Source organism: Uloborus diversus, chromosome 7, assembly GCF_026930045.1.
Source record: "Uloborus diversus isolate 005 chromosome 7, Udiv.v.3.1, whole genome shotgun sequence".
Lineage (NCBI taxonomy): Eukaryota > Metazoa > Arthropoda > Arachnida > Araneae > Uloboridae > Uloborus > Uloborus diversus.
Window position 1 is genome coordinate 24,579,075 of NC_072737.1, and position 16,574 is coordinate 24,595,648.

At 33.9% G+C, this 16,574-nt stretch overlaps 1 long non-coding RNA gene across 1 annotated transcript in view; it reads left to right on the forward strand.

The window, feature by feature from the left end:
- Positions 1-15,306, forward strand: part of LOC129226263 (uncharacterized) — a 76,621-nt gene extending 61,315 nt beyond the window's left edge. The window contains exon 3 of the long non-coding RNA XR_008580777.1: positions 15,196-15,306. This is a non-coding gene — a long non-coding RNA (uncharacterized LOC129226263). The remainder of the gene's footprint in view (positions 1-15,195) is intronic.
- The last annotated feature ends 1,268 nt before the right edge of the window (positions 15,307-16,574 follow it).

The following is a 16,574-nucleotide window of genomic DNA, read 5'->3' on the forward strand; positions in this document are numbered from 1 at the left end:
TACCTACATTTCTTGGCTCAATTTTTAATTTTAATTTTTTAATTGACGGCTTCAGAATGAACCTTAATATGAAGATTTTAGGATTAATTATAATTATTGAGTGTTGTAAGCAATAAATCATATACTAATTTTATTTTGTACTTTTCAGTGTTAACCAAGCTTTCTTAGATAAAATTTTTAGAATTATAAAAAAACATTTAGGGGGGGGAGTGTTGTACCTTGGGGCACTGCTAATTTCTAAGAATCTATTTTTAGCAGCCATGTTTTTATAATCTCTAATAGTAACCTTTCACCCTAAATGGTGCCATAGTAAAAATCAGCATCAAAGGAGTAAAATTGACGATTTTGTGAGAGAAAGCGAATTTCATGACTCAAAAGTAAATATTTTCTTCTTTTTCATTTCATTTTCCGTCTTTGTATGTATTTGTAAATTTAGTCAACTGAATTTTATTCTGTTATAAAAGAGAAGTACTTTCATTAGTTTCTCATAAGCAAATTATTTATAGTGCTTCTAGATTGACCATCATTTTTGTTTTCATTAAATTGGTGATTGTACCTTAGGAAAGCCAAACATTTTGTACCTTAGGACACGTTCCAAGGTACAACATATGCATGATTCGTAATAATTAAGATATGTTTAGGAACATGGAACAATGTTCTAATCTTATATGTAGTCTTTTAAACAACTTTTTCTTTTCTGGTGCAAAATTGGTTCAAGTATAAAAAGGCTGTTTCCTGAATCATGAAGACTTTCCCATAGAACAACAGGATGTGTCCCAAGGTACAATAGGATGTTGAACTTTGGGGTAGCTTGGAAGTTATACTTTAAATGGCTGGCAACATTTTATTTTCAAATTGTCTGAATTAAAAAATATATATTCTATAGAAGTATGTTGGGGTATTTTAATGTGACTTTTAGATTTTAAATTTGATTCAAATAATTGACGTTAAAAATTAAAATATGAAAAGTGTTCCAAGGTACAACATTATCCCCTATATTTTATCGGATCTTTTGTATTTGTGCTTTCGTACCAACACTCTTTTGAATTTACCAAGCACCCTGAAAAGTTTTTCGACTTGCTCAAGCGATACATGCATTCCTTTTACTATTTTATAACAGAGATCGAGGTAAAAAATATATTATTTTTATTTCAAAGTAATTATTTAGAAAATGTTAGGCAACAAAATTGTTTGCTATCAGTTAAATTAAGTTAGAAAATAAGCAAACTAGGAGACGGCGTAGGTAGCTGTTACAGAAAATTCGATAAACAATCAAGCCAGTTGGTTGCCACAATGAGTTATTTTCTTATTAGTAGGTATTTATACATGTAATAAAATTAATTAGTAGTTAATTTTTAAAAAAATGCAAGGAGAGTCAGGAAAAATTAAAGAAAAAAAAATGAAACCCGGAGTCGGAGTCGACATGTTTTCGAACGACTCCGACTCCTTTACCCTAAAATGAGCCCGATTCCGACTCCACAGCCCTGCCGCCGAGTTATGATTATTCCACAGCTGTCTTTTTTTGTTTGCAAGTTTTCCGTAAAAAAAAAAATGCTTTCTTGCGCACAAAAGTAAATTTTTATAGTTTGTTTTCAACTGTCGCGTAGGGTGTTTAAGTAGTTATATCATATTAAACCAAGATTTGTGTTCCTTGAATAGAAGACATGATTTTTCCTAACAGAAGTTTCTGATATTCGCTGATGTTTTTTTCCCACGTTTCTGAGTTAACGTAATGGTGTTGTTTCGGTAAAGTTGATACATTGCGTTTAGATCTAATTGAAACCGAATTATACTTAGGCTCACAAATTTTAATGGTTATTTTCTTTTTCCAGAAAGGCTTAGAAATGACCCCCCCCCCCCCCCTATACACACACACACACACACACACACACACAAAAAAAAAAAGAGCATCCAGGATTCGCATTTGAATTTCGACTTATTGAATTCAAATTACGCTTTTTACAATCATGAATTGCGATAAGTACCTACACGTTGGGTTTCTTGTTTCTACAAATGGAAGATAATGGAAATGGTCAAGAACGTTACACCCGTCATATTATGACTTTGGATTTTCTTGAATTGGTAATACGCATTAGCGGAGTACATGGGGGGGGGGGGGGAGAAGGGACACTTGTTGACCCGGGCCGAGCCTGATGGGGGCATAAATAGTAGGGGTAAATAATATGGAGGGGGCCCGTAAAAGTTTTATTTGTGATGGATCCCAAAATTTCTGTACACCCTCCTGGTAATACAAGACATATCCACAAAAAAGAAATGGTGATTCGGATGCGGTAATACAGATGAAGAATTAATAGCCCATATCGACCAGTAGGTACACTTATAATAAAGATTATTTGCAGCGTATAACGTTATGTATTTTTATTTCTTATCAATTTCAAAAGATGGGAATTAGTTATCTTTAAATTTTGTATTTAGATGAATTTTTGCTGTTTAATTTCATCTAGATAAGTTTTTTGTTCTGAAAAACTTAATTTTACGCAAAAAAAGCCTTTTTTAAATGCCAAGTCTGCTTGAGCTAAGCCTCAGACAGGGGCGGTATTTTCAGAATTTCGTTTGGGGGGTCGATTTTCTTGAACAGGATTTTCCTCAGTATGGTATAAAATACATATTGGTTAACAGAAAGTGATAACAAAATGGTTTTAATGTTAAGAATAATAAGGCAATTTTGATGTTGAGAGCGAGACACAAAAGTCATCTTTCAAATGACTGACCTGATTGAAACAGTCAAAAAACAATGGAAGCAAGAAAGTTATGTTAAAAAACACATTTCCTTCAGATTCTTCTCTGTAAAATAACCAAGAAAACTTTTTAAATTGGGCTAGTATTTGTTTTGCGTCATTAAAAAGTATAGTCGCGCAATTCACAAAACAGTTCTTCTTCCCTCATGCTATAAATTTAACTTATAAGTGTAATATTTTCTTTTTTGTTTTCTGTAACCGATCTACGTAATATTGAACTTAAGACCAATGATAAATGTATCTAATCAAATCCTGTCTCAATTTCTTGAGAAACTGAATTGATCATTTTGTTCGAAAATTACTAAGTTTCAATTGTCAATCCATGAATTATGATTAACGGATTGAAAGTTTTGTGATAGAGTGTAGCATTGTTCAAAAAAACGCTCCACAATATAAGTACAGTAAACGAAAATTCAAACAAAGTCATACCTATCAAAATGACATCAGATTTCCTATCATTGAAAAAGTCGCTTTCCAGTAATTCGTTCAGGGGACTTTTATAGATTTAACTCTTGAATACCATCGTGTGTCACTCAGAGATTGTCAAGTAAAGAGCATCAAGATATATTTGTAGACGTGAAAGTATTTTTTGATATAGGATGTTTTTCAAAAAGAGCATAGCTTTACAAAGAGTTTCTAAGAAAGCATATAATACATCGAGTTACTAAAATGTGTTTCTAGTACAAGGAGTCAATGAATACTTACTAGCTAAACATTAAAATATAACATGAGAATAAAAACTTATGTAAAATGACATGGAGTTTACGCGTAAAAATTGCGCAGTCTCAACACTGTACCGGCATCTCATACAAGATGCCCGATCATAACATAGACTACGCATTTTTGACATATTTAACCCATATGAAGAGACTACTTCTTTAGTTAAGGAAAATAATTATTCTAAACCAGTTTTTTCTGTTCTGAAAATGCAGGCAAATGATTTTATAAGTTATCTTAAATGAATTGACCATTTTTTTTTTATTATTCTGAGTGAAAAATTTGGGAGTGCAACCGCCCCTCTCACCCCCCTCCCTATTTGAAGCCCTTGGCCTCAGACGATTTGTAACTATGACTACGAAAATTTTGCTCTCTAAATAAATAATAAAAACAGCCATCGCCATGGTAATCTGAAAAATCAGAGCAACATCAACTTTGGTCAAGTAAATAATCAATAAGCAATTCGTGATTGCTCAAAAAATTTTTTTTTGAATTTTTGGCATCTTGAATTCAAATTATGTCTTTCGCAATCACAAGCGTGTATGTTTGTGTAGGCGCATGTGTGTGGGTGCGTGTGTGTGTATGTATGCATGTGTGTGCGTGTTGTGTCTGCAGTGCTGTGTGTGTAGGCGTTCGTGTGTGTGTATGTAGACATATGTGTTTGTGTCTGTGTGCAGGCATGAGTGTGCGTATATGTGTATGTAGACATATGTGTTTGTGTGCAGGCATGAGTGTGTGTATGTGTGTAGGAGTGTGTGTTTGTGTCTGTGCGCAGGCATGAGTGTGTAGGCGTGTGTGTGTATGCGTGTGTTTGTAGGACATGGACGCAACCTGGAGACGGTTTTCGTAAGAGGAGCAGCATCGTGAGGCCGGTCGACACGACGGTGGTGCTGGCAGAGATTGCTGGCGGAAAAATAAAATCAGCGTAACGCCAAAAACAGTCAAATGAGAACAATAAGCAATCGTGATTGCTCAAAAAAAAAAAAAAAAAAAACCTCAAATGAATGAAATTACTCCAGAAATATTTAAAAGAGCGTAATTCGGAGAAGATAGCCATAATTTATTTACATTAACTAAATCAAATTTACTTTTAGCATCTCACTCGAACAAAATATTTTGTGAAAATCTTCTTTCAAAACAACCCTTAAAAACTTCATTTCGCTCATTACTTCAGCGCAACAGTTTATTCTTTTGTGTATCTACTTGACTCACGTTGAGTATAGTTAATAAATTTCGAGAAGAAATTTAAGATATTATTGTTGCGAATACATTATCTCTACAAAGGTTTGAAATCATTATTTAATAAGAAAATAGTGCTTGCATCCGATGAAATTTTGATTTGGTACGTAACCCTCGTAAAGAAAAATATAAAATAACAAATATAACAAAAATGAAAATGTAAAATGTGTCTAAACTATAACCGGTCTTGCCTATTAAGTTATCCTTTAAGTATGGATTTCATTATACTGTACAATTTTCAAGAAAGAAACAAAAGCAAATCTCTCACGAAGGTTTTCATCACAATTTTTGAAACTATACAGTTTCGAAAATTGGGAAGGGGGGGGGGAGGAATTGATCTCTATCTATTGTTTTGAAAAAAAAATCGATTAAAGGCAGTCCCTGAGCTCCATCCCTTACCCTAACGTCAATAAATATAACCTATAATCGTGTTTTTAGGACTTCAATTTCAACAACTTTCCGCTGAGACCCCTGCACCCAGGACCGGATCTATAAATTTCGGACCCCCTACAACAAAATTTGTAGGGCCTCAGAGGCCAGCAGTGTATATTTGTAACGTTAATAAGTCTTAGAGTGCTAGATTTTTTCAGTTTTTTCTTCAATTTCTTGGGCCGTAAAAAAAACAGGTGCACCTCCGCACTACGGGGTCTGCGGTTGCGCAGATCCGGACCTGCCTGCAGCTACACCTTTGTGCCCCCTAACATCATCAAAGAAAGTCTAAAACTGCGTTTTTAAAACTACGAGTTTAAAATTTTTCCCGGGGGAGAATTCTCCCCCGGGCCCCCCTCTCTTCTTTTTTTTTTTGCTATCCAATTAAAGGTTCTCTTTCTCCTCTCTCTTTTTTTCTGGGCCAAATGAAATAAAACCTCCCGCCCCTAAGATTGTTTTTCTCTCTGGTTGCGCCACTGAATGATGCGCATTGAAAAACAGGGGAAAGCTGCGATTTTGCTAGATGGTCTGAAATTGGGGTTCGGATCTCACACCCTGCACTACCTAAATTACCAAAAAACAAAGACAAAATTTTTCGCAGTAAACTTTTTTTGTCAGAAATATCGTTGTTTTTCCTTTTTAAATAAGAATAATCCCCGCCCCCCCCCCCAAAAGCTTGTTGATTAAAAAAATATGATTTTTTGCATTGTAAATATAGGAAACCATATCACTTTCATTGCGTCAATTAAAGGGGGCCTCCGGATAGGTTGCGCCTGGGGCCCCAAAATCGCATGATCCGCCACTGAGTAAAAGGGAAACTAATTTGTTTTAACTGTAATAAACCCGGCCATAAAAGTAACGTGTGTCAAAATAAAGTTGACAAGGACCTCGAACAACGTAACAGAAAGTCAAGATCACCAATCCGGAATTAGAGGAAGACGAACAAGAAAACTGCGAGGTGCAGTTCCCCATCAGTGGAAAAGGAAACATGTGAGTACCAGAACTTTTTCATTTCCGAAGTACATCTAAATGAAGTATCAGAAGACCCAAATGAATTTATTTTCGACACTGGTTCCACCCATCATTTCGTCAACATTCGTAGTGCGTTTGAGGACTTTAAACCATTACGAAACAAAGAAATGGCTGTAGCCGTTAGAAATGAAACTTTCCCCATTTTGGGGATGGGAACTGTGAAATTAAAGTTTGATGATACTATCATTGTTTTAAAAGATGTAATGTACTCTCCTAATCTGCGTCAAAATTTGTTATCGGGTACTAAATTCGATAAGGGGGGTGCTAAGTTTGAAGGGGGAAACGGCTCCGTGACGATATCTGGTCGAAATGGATTTATATTTAGAGCAATTTTAAGAAATGGCATTTATTTTGTAAAACCTCAAATTTTGTATAATAAATCGTATCAAGAAAGTATAAAACCAAATAAAAGTAATGATCATTTCGAAAATGAGAAAATTGAATGCTCTAATGTAGAAAAATTAGAATTCTGGCATAGAAGGCTGGCACATATTAACACCGATAGTATCAGAAAGAGCGGTGAATTTGAGTGTGTCTATGGCCTGCCTAAATTCAAAAATGTAAAAATAGATTGTGAAAATTGTAAAATTGGTAAATTTAAACGTGTTTCATTTAAACCAATAGGTAAAATACGGTCTAAATGTCCCCTTGAATTACTTCATGCTGATGTGTGGGGTCCATGTAATATTAAGGGAAATAAGGGGGAACGTTTTTATTTATCAATCATTGATGATTTTTCACGTAAATCTGCTTTGTATCCAATTAGTGAAAAGAGCAAAGTACCAGAAATTTTCGTAAGGCACATAAAGCGTGCTGAAAGATTTTTAAATCTTAAAGTAAAAGCTGTTAGAACTGACAACGGGGGAGAATTCGTAAATAAAGTTTTTGACAATTATTGTTTGGATAACGGTATAAAACATGAGTTAACCAATATTTTCAGTCCAGAGATGAACGGTTTGGCCGAAGTGTACAATCGCTCAGCCGCTAATGCTGCAACAGTATTATTGGAAGAAAGCGGGCTAAGTAAAAGATTTTGGCCGGATGCTATGCTTTATTTCAATTATACTTGGAATAGGATTTGTCACTCAGGACAAACGAAAACACCTTTTGAGTTATATGGTGGACGTAAGCCAAGTGCTAGGCACGTCAAACCTTTCGGTGTTTTGTGTTATCTTGGAACACCCCGTCAGCAAAGACATAAACTTGATGTTAAAGCTAAAAAAGGTATATTTTTGGGCTATGCATTTAACACTAAGGGTTTTCGTATCTGGATTCCCGAAAGCGGAAAAATTTTTGAAAGTATAAATGTAAATTTTAATGAAAATGTTTATTACTAAGAAGCTTTTAAAAATATATCAGAGAGTGACTCTAGTGGAGCTGTGCTGGGTCCCTGTCTCAAATGGTCAAATATTCAATCAGATTCTGAAAATTCAGAAAATGAACCGAATTCCGAATCGGATAACGGAAGTGAAAGCCCGAGTACGCCGTCTAAATTCTTATCTTCTGATGAGAGTGAAAGCGAGACGAGCGGGGATGAATCAGATTCGAATTCTGACTTGAGTGAAAATGGGGAAAACCCACCACGCGCACAGCTGCGTGAAACAGAATGGGTGAGGAAAGCAATCCCAAGGTCAGATAAATCTCGTACTGATATTTATTTTTATGAGAAACATTCTTCTAAACGATTACGTTCTTTAAATGATGTTGAAAAATATTGTTCTAAAAATGCTATTTTGTTTAAGCCACATTTATTTGATTTTAATGGTAAAAATTTATATCAAGGTGAAATTTCTGATCAAACTGTTCATTTAAATTTATGTAACTTATGACTAGATGATGAAATTGTAATTCCTAAGAATTACAAACAGGTTCTTAAATCTAAGCAAAAGGACCAGTGGTTAGATTCAATGAGGGATGAATTAGAGGTTATGCATTCCAGAAAAGTGTGGGATTTAACACCTTTGCCTGCAAATGAAAAACCAATCGGATCGAGATGGGTTTTCAATGTTAAAAGAGATGAATCGGGGAAAATTGTTAGGTATCGTGGGAGACTTGTTGCTCAGGGATATGCACAATCCCCTGAATCGTACGATCAGACTTTTAGTCCGACGATTCATTTTTCATTGGTTCGATTTTTCTTTTCCTTGAAAATATCAGAAGGTTGGTTCGATTTGCAGTGCGATGTGAAGAATGCTTATTTATATGCACCTCTAAAAGAATGCATCTTTATGAGACAACCACCGGGTTTTGCAATAGAAGGGAAAGAAAATCTAGTTTGTAAGCTTAATAAAGCAATTTACGGTTTGCACCAGAGTGGCCGTATGTGGTTTTTTGAGATAAACAGTGTTTTATTGAAAATTGATTTTCAGAAATTTGAAGAATGTAATTGTGTTTATATTTATAATTCATGTGTCATTTTATTGTTGTATGTTGACGATATTGTTTTGCTCGCACGGAAAGAAAAGAATTTAAATCATGTTTTAAATTTACTTAGAAAAAATTTTGACTTAAAAGTTCTCGGAAAAACGAAAAAACTGTTAGGTGTTGAATTTGAAAGAACTGAAAATGGTTTGAATTTGTTCCAAACGAAATATATCATTGAAGTTTTTGAAAAGTTCAAACATTTTAATTTTCCGGTTTCATCATTGCCGATTTGTAAAGGTACTGTTTTTTCGAAATCGAATTGTCCTAATACAGAAAATGAAAAATTTGAAATGTCAAAGATTCCTTATCGTAATTTGTTGGGTTGTCTTTCTTTCATTGCGAGCAGAACGAGACCGGACATTTGTTATGCGGTCAATATCTTCAGTCAATTTCAAAGCAACCCTGGTGTCATTCATTGGAACGGTCTTTTAAAACTTCTGGGTTATGTTTTTCAAACAAAATATTTAAAACTTAAATTAAATTGTAATGGAACCCAATTAATAGCTTTTTCTGACGCCGATTATGCAGCTAATCGAGATGATCGAACTTTACTCGGGGGGCAGTTAATTTTGTTGGATAATGCGCCGATTGAATGGCGAACCTTCAAGGAACGTTGTATTAGCCTTTCCACTATGGAAAGTGAGTTTGTGGCCCTTTGTGAAGTGTCTAAAGAGCTTATGTGGTTTGACCGTGTATTAAACGAATGTTTACGCTGGGGAATTGTTAGAAAAAGTAAAATTAAATCTGTAATGTACGTTGATAATCAATGGGCCATTGACTTTGTTAAATCTCCGATTGAAACTCACCGTACAAAACATATCGATGTAAAATTATTTTTTGTTTGTGATTTGATTCAACGGGACATTTTTACCGTAAAACATGTAGGTAGTAAATCCAATAGGGCCGATATTTTTACGAAGCCGCAGACCCGTTTTGAACTGAATCGTTTTTGTGAACAAATATTTTGTTAATTTTTAATAGTATTAAATTGTTTAGTATAATAAATATAATGGGACATTAAAGTATAAATATTTTTGTAACAACTGAAATTCTTTTTCAAATTTCTCGTTGGTTTAATCTTTGAGATGGAGGAATTTGATTCAATGACAAGAGTTTATTTTTGGAAACTAAGCGTTTTAAATAATTTTTGTCATTGTGAAAAAAAAAAATTTTTTTGTAAAATCATTGTGCCTATCTCTTTCAAAGATACTGTTTCGAGTATTTTTGTCAATTACAGTTTGACAAGATAGTTTGCAGTGGAAATGTTAATCTTGGACTTACTATTTCCTTGGACTGTGGATCATCAATAGGCAAGAAGGACATTTTTGAGAAAGGACTTCAATCAAATAAGCGGTGATGTATTGAGCTGCAGCTGCTGATGGATGATGTATTATGATGGATATATATCCATATTTGTTTATTGTTGGATTGTTAAATTTTTTGTAAAAGATTAAGCCTGGCCCTTAGTGGATTTTTTTTTGGGTTATTTTTGAATCTATTAAAATTGTATAAAAATTTAAAGTTTAATAACATTACTGAATGAGAAGGGGGGATATGATAGACATCGGTAAACGATATTTATCCGCGTTCTCATTCCTAATGTAATGTAATATAAAATTAACTTTATTCAAATTAGATTAACTTCTCAACTCTTTCGGCACGTGTAAAGTTTCAGTTTTAGGTTGGCATCCTTTGATGCCCAATCATATGCAAATGAGGCAAGTATAAATAGTGAACGATTCCAATCGTTCTCTCTCTTCTTTTGTGTTCGTCAGCCTCTTGTGAGTTAGGTCCGATAGGTGTTGGGGAGTTGCGAACTCCGCCTCCACTTATGGCCGGGTTTTATTCTTAAAAACTTATTTTTGTTAGTTATATTTATTTTAGTTACTATGGACCAATAAATTTTTGGTAAGATTTTAACAAGTTTCCAATGTTCATTTCTTCACATTAATATTTGATTCTGCACCTTCCACTGTGTGATATTATCTCTGCTTGTATAAGCATGTAACATTGTTGACTGACTTACGAAATTTAGCCCTTCGGCTTTTCGTTTAAACATCGTAAGTTATCAGTATATACTCGTGAATATACACACATATGCTTTTGCATATACTTGTAACTATAAAAATAACCGAAATATACAAATATTAGGATTGTTTATAATGGTTTTGCATCTATTTTTAACTATGACCACTTTACCCCATGCTATGACCACTTTCCCCCACCCCATGGGGTAAAGTGGTCATAAATACAAAGGGAAAAGAAAGTGTTATAAAACTACTTAAATCAATATTTATTTTTCTAAAACTCAATGTACTGTGTTCTTTAATAATGCAGTGTAAAATGAAAACAAAAAAAGTTTAAATGTTTAAAGAATTTATTGTATTTATTACTCACATAATTTGAAAACCTACGATTTTATGACCACTTTACCCCACCAGACCCTATAAAGCAAAAGCTCTGGTCCCAAGGTGTGCATTATAACGGTCTTCTACTGTATTCAGTTGATGCACAGCTTGCTTTTTTAACTGTAAACAATTGTTTTTTCAGTCCAAGTCGTTTGCGTGAATTTGCCCCGGACGCGGGGCAAGTTTACGTAAAAGCTACGCAATTCTAGCAAGGAGTAAGTGCATGAAATATTTAACCAAATTCAAATGTTTTTAAAAAATCTTAAAACACTTTAATAATAAGAAAATTACACACAATTAATTGAAGAATGTTTTATAGGCATGAAGACAACTCTGTATTATTGTAAGCTATGAGATGCAAATCTGTTTCTTAATTAGAAATGAATGGTGATTTTTCAAAACTAAATAACATAAAAATATTAAAGGTTTGAAACAGTACAGAGCAAAAAAAGCGTCCAGGCCCCGTTTTGAAGTAAGGCAGAGTAATGAGACACAGTAAGAACGTGCGTAAATGTGCCCCACTGAACATGTGTAAACGTGCCCCGTCGGCGAGTTTGGATTTATTTTTCACATGCAACAAAACATAATAATTTTCTGTCCATACAAATACACCTCTCAAAAAAGGATAAAATTCTGCTAATTTTCGTATATTTATTTGTTCTTAACTGTGTATTATTTATCCACAATAAGCTTCAAAACGTTCAACACAAAATTGACTCAACTTGGTAGAAAAAGTTTTTCCATCTGCATGCTAAACCGAAGCTCGATGGATGCTCAAAAAGTTGTGAGAATATTTGCTAGGGAGTAGCATCAACTAGGTATGACTGTCGGATCTCCAGTTATAACTCGTTTCGTAAAAAAGGCACTGCGTATTGGTGTAAACGTCCCCCAGTCTACCCTGCAATAAATGATAATTTTTCATCAGAAGAAAAAAATGTATATTTAAAACTCCTTTAGTTTTGAAGTAGTTTTTCTAGTCTTGGTTGTAGTGTCATTTCATGATCAAAAATGACACTACCCCTAATCTCCCCTTGGAAAATGGTGATCTTTTTTCCTAAAATTTATCAAGCTACTATATTCTGATTGTTTATTTTAAATTTAGAATGAATTATATTAGAAACATAAATTGAAAACAAAAATTGCACTAGTTCTTAAACAAAAGCACTTAAGTTTTATTCATCAAACTATTATTCTTCAAATACTTAAAATACACCACCAGCTCAGTTATTCCATCCGAGGACTGCAGTTTCGTACTTTTTAGCACTCATCAGCCCGAAATAGGAATCACATGAGCTGGTGGCGAAAATCCTCTTAACAAAAAGTTTTGTATACTCTTACTACAAAATACCATGCTTTGCCATCAATCTTTGAGTTGAACCGCACCATTGCTGCGGTCACTCATCTGGTGTGCTAATTCTACATTAGTTACCAGTTTGTTTGGCTCTCTTGGCTCCCTTAAGAGGATTTTCGCTGCCAGCTCATGTGATTCTTATTCCGGGCCGATGAGTGCTAAAAAGCACGAAACTGCAGTCCTCGGATGGAATAACTGAGCTGGTGGTATATTTTAAGTATTTCTACCTTAGCCCTAGCTTAGGGCGGTAACTTACTACAAAATATTATTCTTCAATTTATGATTTTTAAAAGAATGTATTAAAAATATTATGCTAAAATTATTTTTCTTATATCAGCTTCTAAATATTACATTTAATAGTCCTTTGAGTTTTAAGTGGAACTGAAATTACTTTGGTAGTGTTGCACGTTTCTTTTCATAACTTTACCAACTGTTACAGAAGGGATCCCTTCTGTAACAGTTGGTAAAGTTATGAAACGGAACGAGTTTTTATATAATGGAGTTATTAGCGATTTATTCACATAAAATATTTTTTTAAATGAACATTTCAGAGAAAAATATATCAAATATTCATTAATTACCTGTAATTAATTCTTATATTTGTGCATTAATAATAGTATAGTAACTAGAAATTGGTTAGATTAGACCCCTTTAGCTTTAGCACACTTTTGGATAGTTTAAGACTCTTTTGGATGATAAACTTCCTGCTCTGTCCAAAACCCTGGTCCTGATTACATTTTTTTGTTAAAATGTAGAGTATGCAACTAGACACTTTCTTTGCCAGAACTATTTAATTTACTGTTTGATAAGAATATTATTTTGTTTTGAGTTGGTGTGTTGTTTGGACTAACCAAAAATAAAACAATGCTAATCAAACAGTAAAAAGTAAATTAAATAAGTTATGGCAAAAAAAATATATCTTGTTGCGCAAGCCCAGATCTATAAATACTACCCCCTCCCCCTGCAACAAAATCTGTAGAACCCCTCCACAGAGGCCAGCAGTGCATATTCGCAACGTTATAAGTCTCAGTATTATTCTTTTTTTTTTCTTCAATTTCTTGGACGGTTAGACCCCTTAAGGATGTGAGCCGCATAAAGACATGGAGTGCTGCTTAAGGACATGAGCTGCGTACCTGCACTGCAGGTACACAGATCCGGGCGTGATGTTGCAAACTCTACATTTGGACAAAATGCTGTGAAATGGCCTTTTAGCAAGTAAACATGCAATTCATGAACTGAACTGGTTTATTTACAACATCACTTTTGATTCAAATCCTAATTTTATATAATATTTGATTCATTCTTCTGCAATGTGGAATTTTGCAAACCTGAATTTTTAATTTTTGAATTTTTCAGGAATGATGCAGTTTGGCATTTTTTCGAAAGACAAAATATGTATCTTGGGAAAACTACACTAGTTTATAAAACATGTACATTTATTTTGCAGATAATGATGCTTTAGTTTGTAAAAAAGACACAAAGTGTCATTACCATCCCATGTGAAAAAATCATGTAGAAATTACAAAAAAAAAAAAAGGTTTTAATTCTACAATTAAGTACTAGAAATAGCCTGTGACAGAAAATAAAAAAACAAATAGGGTAAATGCTCCAGTAGTCAGCCTTTTAAGAGATCAGTTGTTAAGTTTTGTTAACCTATAAATTTCAGCTATCAATACAACAACAAAAACAATGTAAAACTTTAGGCTGTACCTTTCTGATAATTCAGATATTCACTTACTTGTTTCTGGAATAATATTTTTATTTTAAAAACCAAGCTATTGTTACTATGAGAAAATGCTCCAGTAGTCGGCCATAGAAACCTAGTAGTCGGCCGTTTCATTTTCGTTACTCTTATAAGGTGAATAAATTTGAACAAAATTGAATGCTTATATTTTGTTGCCATTTTAATTTTTCCTAAATATGACAAATTATATTTACCTAACTATTATTTACTCATTTCAATAGCAAAACACTAGAACAGCCGGAAATAACTTCTGGAGGGGGGCGTTTTTATCAAAACTACCTTCTGGGGGATTTTTTTTTTTTTTTTTTTTTTTTTGATCAAGAATACCTTTTGGGGGGGGATGATCAAAAATACCTTTGTGAGGGTTTTGTTTTTGATCAAAAATACCTTCTGAACGGGTTTTTTGATCAAAAATACCTTCAGGAGGGTTGTTTTTTTTAGTCAAAAATACCTTCTGAAAGGGTTTTTTTGATCAAGAATACCTTCTAAAGGTTTTGTTTAGCAAAAATATCTTCTGGGTGGGTTTTTTTTTTGATCAAAAATACCTTCTGGATGTTTTTTTAGAATCAAAAATACCTTCTGAAGGGAATAATTTGATTGAAAGAGTCCTTTCATTTGCATAAACTACTGTATTAGAATTTGCATTTATGTTAAAACCAATGCCTTTGAGGGGTGCTTTAACTTCCCATCCCCCATAATACTGTGACACTGCCAGGGGAAACAAGCGTAAACTTGTTAAGTCAACCATTTGCTAATTTTTCAATGTGCAGCCAGGAATTCCTTCCAATTTTTTTAAAAATTGAACTTAGTGTAGATTAATTGAAATGTTACATGGTCGTGCATTTACGCAGGGGTTGCTATACACCTGGAAAAGATGGAAAACATGGAATTGTCAATAACCTGGACCTGGCCATGATATAACTCCGTAATTTTATTGATTTAAAATAGAAAAATCATACAAAAAGCATTCTAAATCAAAAGCAAATTAATGTAGCAATTTGCTACTTTTTGTTTCTGTCTGTCTGTCTTTGCATTAATTATTATTAATTCATAATTATTTAATCCTCTTTAATGCCATTGTTTCACTTGCAGATATTTCAAATGGGAGATTTCGGGATGAATGAAAAAAATCATCATCTGCCTTCCTGATGTATTCTCACTGTTTTGCTGCCAAGTTTCGGCATCTTCAGTTTTGTGGTTTGATGTAGCATCACTGCAGGCCAGAGAATGGTAACTCTTTCTCTCTCCTTAACTGTTTTTATATGCTGGGATTGTTTGTGATTCAGTCCTAGCTACGAACCCCTTACTCAGAAGCATTTTGTAATTAAGGTCTGTTTCATCTCAATTAAATGTTTGATCTCACATTAAGCTCTCTCGGCTTAGATTGCTTCATTTCTTCTTGGTCTGGTGTTAGGTTTTCACCACAAGTGTTCAGCTGACGTATTTCATATTGCCTTTTCCATTTGCCTTGTTAGCTTATGCTAGCTGTAACTTCTGAAGAGCATTCTTAAAAATTTTTAAGAACTGTAATTAGAAACTTACATAAACAATTATAAAAAAATTCAAACATCTTCAAATATTGTAAATCAACAGAAAAAAAATAACTGCATTATTTAAGCAGTAATAGCGAGCTCCCTACTAGCATGGAGTGATATCTGAGTGGTCTCATTCTGCGCTAAATGTCACTCCAGATAGTTTTCTCATTCCGTGGGAGAGAGTTAGTTTTCCGCTAAACTCATAAACCTTGTTCAAACAGAGCCAGCAATAACAATTTAATTTTTACATTAACAATAAAATTAAAAAATATTTAGCAAAGTTTTGTATTCCAAAACAAATGAAAACATTCATTATGAAAAAAAAATCTTGTATTTTTTGGCGGGCCCCTAAGCTAGGGGTCCCCAAAGCCCTTGATTCTCCGACTTACACTTAAATTATGCCCTGCTAAACGCTATATCAGCAGAGTAGTTTTCAAGGCTTTTTGGTTCATAAATTGATTTAATATTATGTAAATGCTGCTGGTATGGCAAATAATAAGAAATGGTAAACCATCATTACTTTACTGTGTCAAGATCAAAAGAGTTCTTTGAAGGAAAAATTAAGGATAACAACAACGTTTTATTGCACAAAACTTGCAGATTACTGCACACATGTGTTTCAATTTTGCAAAGAACACTTTTTTCCAGTGCAAACGAAGTGTACGGATGAAAAGACATCGGACAAAAGCCGAAAGTAACTTGAAGGGTTTTTTTTCTTGATCTGACTGTATCTTAACTGACTGAATTCAAGTTAATTATTCTCGTATTTTTCAAAGCAGCCTTTAAAACAATGGACAGTGATCTATAGGACAGGGGCAAATACAAACTACCATACTCAATGTGGACAGAGAATTGTTGACTCTTTAGGGGAGTGAACTCCCCTTGTATCCGCCCCCCCCCCCCCTTCGGACACATCAGCCTATGCTACATTTGCAA